The 6,998-nt window shown below is 27.1% G+C and overlaps 1 protein-coding gene across 1 annotated transcript in view; it reads right to left on the bottom strand.

The window, feature by feature from the left end:
* Nucleotides 1-6,998, bottom strand: part of LOC117168432 — a 41,165-nt gene that overhangs the window by 30,403 nt on the left and 3,764 nt on the right. The window lies entirely within an intron of this gene.

Below are 6,998 nucleotides of genomic sequence, written 5' to 3'. Positions count from 1 at the left end.
AATATATTGGTTTTGCGTCTTCGAGGCGTATCGATTGCCCAATTGAAGATCTTTTCATGACCTAATATAACCTACCGATATCGTTTTTAAACTTTGTAACCAAATTATTTATCTTGTTTATAAGAGGAAGTTTTGTATTGCAAATGTAACAGTACTATATTTGACTTATTTCTTTGCGTCCTCGAGACATAGTTACATTGTTTCTGTGAAAATTTGTTTGCTTTAATTGGGAATATAAATTATACTATATACAAAGTTATATAAAATCGCATTTATATTTCGTATCTCAAAATAGGAGGGGGATAAATTTATGCAACACATGAAATTTTTATGGTGAGGGGAAGGGAATCACCGAAATGTCACAAATCGCCAGAAGAGGAAGGGGTGGGTCAAGAATCCCTGATAATAACGTCACGTAATATGTGGATACTCCCTAATTTTGGTCCCAGGAAATTAATGGATTTGGGGAATATCGGTAAAAAGAGTTAGAAAAAATTGCGCTGGGGAGGATATGTATTTGAATTGTTTAGGATTTTCTGTCCAATAATCTTATTTTCGACATTTTCGAGTAACGATGAGTCGTAACAAAATGATGCCAAATTATTAAAGTCAAGGGACAATATTTTAGTAAATATGAATCGCTGCTATTACGTAGTCAGACTCGGAAGTTTTGCAGTTGCTTTGTAATTTGTTGCAGTCATTTTTTTCACTTAAACTCCGAACAATTTGAAAACGATTTAAAAGAATGCACAAGGAACTTGGGTTTGATTTAATAATATAATGAGTCTGGTTTTGCATAAAAAAGAGAGTAAAAAATAGTGGAAATGGTCTTTCGTGCGGAGAATGACCATGTTATTAGTAGAATATTGAAAAAATGCGTGCACCTACCACGAAGTCGGAGACGAAATTTTGTGAGGAGACCCTAAATATCGTGACTGGTTCCCGCTTTCAAGTATTATTTTCAATTTAAGCATATTTAAAAGTAATTAAGTATACATTTTTTTAAATGCAAAATACGCGCAGATTCCCATTTTAACATGCAAACAGCCCTAACTATCCGATGCAATAACAAAATTAAAGTTTGAAATTCCGAACTGACACATGGATAATAATGTTATATAATTAAAACTTCGCTATATGTTGACTAAGTATGTAATACCTTGTATCATTGGACAAATCTCTGAAACATTCAATTTTTTATTTCGAATATACATGTGGAATTGTTAATATTTTCGATTATATGAGTTTATTTATAAAGATTTTATAAGCACGGTCATTTTTTAATTTTACATACTTCTTGTTTATTTATGCAGCCATTAAAAAATTTCGTCACTCTTCTATCTGCGGAGGGGGAGGGGGTTTAGACGATTTGTAACATAGGGAGGAGGGGTTAACGCACAATGTGATATCAGGCATGGGAAATTCGAATGTGAATAACTATGTTTTAAAATGCCTGAAAAAATGAACATTCGTGATTTTCTTTTACAAGTAAAGCATCTTCAATTTCAAGAAACTTCTCCTTTTCTCGTTTTTCGCTTAAATGTGAACTGAGTTAGTAGAAACCAATCAAAAAATCCAACTATTTTTCATTGAAAGTAAATTTTTTAATTTGAAATGTCTACTATTATGTTTTTTATCCGAATTTATCTCTTGATTAAATATTTTACTATCTGGTTAAAGATTTAACTGTTTTGTTAAAAATTCGTTTTTTTTTTAATTTTAAAATTAGTGGTTTTTTTAGTTGAAAATTAATTTTTTTAACTGAAAATACAACCAACCCATTATTTGCTGATAATTGATTGTTCTTAGTTTAAATACAACTGTTTAATTTTTCATTAAGAATTCACATTTTTTGTGTGAAAACTGAATTACTTGATTAAGAGTTGAACTGCTTTGTTAATTAAGGATTCATGTGTTACTTAAAGATATAAATTTTAAATACGTTCGAAATCTATTTTGTGAACTGAAAATTTAGCTGTCATTATTGGTTGAAAATGTAACGCTCTCGTTGATAAATCAACAATTTGGTTGAAAATCGATATATTATGTTCTAAATTCGTCTTTTTTGTTAAGAAATTAAACTTCTTGATTCAAAATTTAAAGATTAGATTTTTGGTTAAAAATTGAACTATTTGGTTCATCCATCTGTTTTGTTGAAAATTCAACTATTTTATTAAAATTTCGCCTTTTTGGTTTGAAAATTCATCTAGTTTGATAAAAATGTTTTCTTTTTTATTAAAAAATGCTGCTGTTGAAACTTCCTCTTTTAAGGTTGAACTCAACTGTTTTTAGTTTTTTTTAAATAATTTTTGGTTCAAATGTCAACCATTAAATGTGTTTTTAAGAATTCATCATTTCGGTTGATATCGACTTCTTTAAATTAAAAATTCAAATATTTTTTTAGTTCAAATATCAACTATTAGATTTGCCGTTGAGAATTAATCTTTATTTATTCAAAATTCAATTATGAGGTTAATAGTTGAACTTCTTTGCTAAAAATGCATTTTTTGTTGTTGAATATTCATCAGTTTAGTTAAAGATTCAAATAATTGTTTAACGCTCACATTTTTAGATAAAAATTCATACTTTTGGATTGAAAATTCAACTGTCTTATAAGTAAATAGTTTTTTTAGTTTCAAGGTTTATGTAGTTGGATTAAATTTCAAATGGTTATGTTTAAAGTTGATTCTTTTTTGTTTTTAGACTATTTGGGTCAAAATTCCTTTTTTTCAGTTTGAAGATTAACCTATTTGGTTAAAAATTCCACTATTTCTTGAAAATTCGTTCCCCGTTGATTTTTGTAGATCCAAAATTCGAATGTGTACTTAAGAATTCAATTTCCTCGTTGAGAATTCTAATACTTTGTTAAAAATTCATCTGTTTTGTTTAAAAATTCTAATGATTTGATAAAAATTCATTTTTTAAAATTAAAAATTCAACTTTCTTCTGAAAAAATCGCCTTTTTGGCTTGAGAGTTTAAATATTTGGCTGTAAGTTATTTTCGGATTTGAAACTCAACTACTTCCTGAAAAAATATTCTTTTTTCTTAAAACTCAACTATTTTGTTTGAAATTCCTTTCATTTGGTATAAGAATTAATCTTTTTTTCTTTAAAAATTCAGCTATATTTAGTTGAAAATGCAATATATTCCATCTTAAAATTTTAAGCACATATTGCATTCAACAGAGTTCCCATACGTTAATTTTATTTAGAAGAATTTATTCCCCTATTATTCACCTATTTTTGTGAAAAATCACCCTATTTCCCCTGTTTTGAGAGCATTTTAAGAGGTTCAAGCTTCATGTGATGATCTGTGATGAAGGAGAGGAGGGTTGAAAAAAGTGTTTAAAAGAGCGTGGCATCGTTTTCGACCGACAGGACAAACATGTCATTGATTTATATAGTTATTTTTATATAAAGAACGCATTCATTTGAATTAGTAAAGAAAGTTGATTAAAGTAATTATTCTAATTTTTCGTGTAGCTCGAAATTATAGAATAAGCCCTGGACTTACTTCATGAAATGGAATTGAATGAATTAAATCAATCTTGAATTCAAACTTTTACTCGTGCAAGATCTCCATAACGGTACTCTGCGAAAAAATGGCTTCTTTTGTATGTAAACGACTGTTAGTTTTTGGTGTTTCAATCTTGTCATACCAATGCCTTTTGAATGGAACTTTAAAAGATTGAGTGCATGTTCCTTCACACAGAAGAATGAGCACAGAAAGAGTGAGGACAGGCAGAGTCCGACAGCTGTCAAGTCGTTGTGTCTTAACTTTTAATGCAATCGTTTGTGTCTTTTTGTTTTGGCGAACATGAAATTTAGACAGGTTTGCTAATTGGTCATAAGATAATCAGATGAATATTTATTTAATTGGTGCATCATATTAAAAAGTGTCATTGGTAGAAAAAGCTAAATCCTCAAACAAAATGATGAATTTTCAACAAGTGAGACTCTTTTTCTGTCCAAATAAAAAAAATTGCCAACAAAATTCATGAAGTTTCTGCCAAATAGTTGAATTTTTCACTAATTAAGGAAAGATTAAAAAAAAATTTGAACCAAAAATGGAATAGCCCAAAATTTAAATTATCAACAAGATAGTTAATGTACGACCAAATCGTAAAATTTTTTACAAAGTAGTTCACCAATGAAACAATTAATTCATTTTGGAACCGAAAAATGTATTCCCAACAAAACATGTCATAGTTGATATATAAAAAAAACTTTCAATTTTAAATGAAATCATTAGAATTCAAGTAAAAGCAAAACAAGCAACAAAAGAAATTAATTTCCAGGAAGCATTTGCACTTTAAACCAAATGAATTGTTCAGACAAGAAGATTCATTTTCTACCAAAAAGGGCAGATTTTTAATCAAATACACGAGTTTTTCACCAGAAAATATAAATTTTCAATTTAAAATATGAATTTTCAACTAAAAATGGAATAATTACATTTTCAGTAAAGAAAATTAATTCTCAACCAGAAAAAAAAACCAATATTAATACAAATAGTAAAATTTTTAAATAAGATGATAAATTGATAAAAAGAGATATTTCGGGTTTCACTCGTGTAAAAAACTACTACAAACAATTCGTAGTAGTTTTTTACACGAGTGAAACCCGAAATATCTCTTTTTATCAAAATGAATCATCGTGAAAGCATAAAATCTATTATCAAGATGATAAATTTTCAGCTGCAAAGATGAATCTTTGACAGAAGAAATTAAGTTTCAAAAAGCATTTCTACATTCAACTAAAGAGTTGAATTTTCAACCAAATAGTTCATTTTTTAACCAAGATGATTAATTTTCGACAAAAAGAAATGAATTATTAACAAAATACATTTACAACCAAATCTTTAATATTCAACTCAAAATATGAATTTTGAACCACAACTGGAATAATTACATTTTCAGTAAAAAAAGTAATTCTCGGCCAAAAAAAAGAATATTAATTCAAATAGTTAAATTTTCAATCAAAGAGATCAATTTTCTGCTAAAATGATATATCTTTAACAAAAGAAATGAATTTTCAAGAAAAGGTTTCAAAATTTAACCAAGGAGTTAAATTTTCAACCAAAAGTTGATTTTGTAACCAAGAGGATTAATTTTCTACAAAAAGAAATGAATTACTAACAAAATACAAGAATTTTCAACCAATTATTTTAATTATCACAAAAAATATGAATTTTTAACAAAGAATAGAATAGTTAAATTTTCATTAAAAAAATTTATTTTCCAATTAAGCATAAAACGAATATTTAACGAAATAGTTACACTGCCATCCCAATAGACGAACCATGGAAAAGAACATAATTTTTTGATACAGTAGTTCAACTTTAAACCATTTTTAATTTTCTACCGAAAAACCTGACTTTTTTTTTACAAAATAGTTGCATTTTCCATCAAGTAATTAAATTTTCAACCAAATAGACGAATTTTCAACTAAATGATGATTCTTCAACAAAGTAAATGAATTTTCAACCGCAAGTACTTGAATTTTAAACTAAATACACTTGAATTCTTAACTGAAAAATATAAATTTTCAACCGAAAATGGAATATAAGAATTGTAAATTTATAAAATTTATTTTTGACGAAAAATAAAACGAATTTTCAACAATATAATTAAATTGTTAACCAAATAGATGTATCATGAAAAAAATGAATTTTTAATAAAGTACTTTAACTTTCAACTCAACTTCAATTCAACAAAAATAAAAACTTTTAAACCAGAATTAAATTGATGAATTAATTAACGAATTGAAATAGCTTATTATTATCAACAATTGTCATTAAATAATCAAAAATATTTATTACTAGGATTGTGTTTGAGTAATGCGAATGTTTTATGGAAGAGGAAATCAATTGAAGTGACCTAGGAAATGCTATTTATCACAGAAATTCCTTCTTCTGTATACTCAGTGTGATTTGTTCCATAACAGTTTCTGTGATTTGGCTTAGTGATGTACATATTCATATTCCATGATGCATGAGTAAATCAATTTTAGCTGTATGTAAGAGAAAAACTAGTTTTCAAAGGAAGACACTTTTCAATTGGTTATACGGAAATCATTTATAAGGACAAAGTACGGTATATGTATATAAGAACTGTAAACCGTGGACAGGGTTCCAAATTCACAGTGCGGTTATGGACCGATTTTCAAATAATAAATAAAAGAAATATTTAAGTTATAACAAAAATTGCTTGGTATAACAATAAAAAATCATCTATTATGTTGGAAATTCGTATTTTGGTGAAAAATTAATCTTCCTGGTTAAAAGTTCATCTTTTTAGGTTGAATATTTGGTATAAAAAATTCTGGTTAAAAATTTAACTTTTTGGCAATTTTGTAAAAAATTTAATTATTTTGCTAAAAAGTTGTAGGTTTGCCTCGAAAATTCATCTTTCTTGGTAAACAATTAATTTGTTTGTTGCAAATTAAACTATCTTCTACAAATTTTTTTTCGTTTAGTTGAAAATTTGGTTGAAAATGTAACTATTTCTGGTTGAAGTTTAATTTCTTTCTATTAAAAGCTTGACCATTTGATTGAAAAATCATCTTTTTAGGATGAAAATTCCACTGTTTTATTCAAAATGTAATATATTTTTACATGAAATCTTAGGTATTTTAAGAATTTTAATATTGGAATGAATATTTCATCAACACTAATTGTGGGTCCGGATGCAATAAGGGCACATAAAATTTTTTCGTGCGAAAACGAAGTCCCCTGGAGGCTTTAGAAAAAATTTTCGAATTTTAATTTTCAAAAGATATATATGGATGTAAAATTTGATTGCGCATCTTTTTTTCTTAAGACAAAAAGTTGTAACTTTTTTAGTTTGAAAATTAAAGCCAAAAAACTTACTTTTTTGAAAAAGTCGATTAATGTCGAAAATATACCTTAGGGTATCCGTCGATTCATAGAGGAACAGGAATTCAAAATAAAAAATTTGAAAAATTTTTAATAATTTTTTTCTGATGCTCGGCGCGAA

The sequence above is a fragment of the Belonocnema kinseyi genome, chromosome 2 (genome assembly GCF_010883055.1).
Source record: "Belonocnema kinseyi isolate 2016_QV_RU_SX_M_011 chromosome 2, B_treatae_v1, whole genome shotgun sequence".
Lineage (NCBI taxonomy): Eukaryota > Metazoa > Arthropoda > Insecta > Hymenoptera > Cynipidae > Belonocnema > Belonocnema kinseyi.
This window is presented reverse-complemented; position numbering and strand designations above follow the sequence as displayed.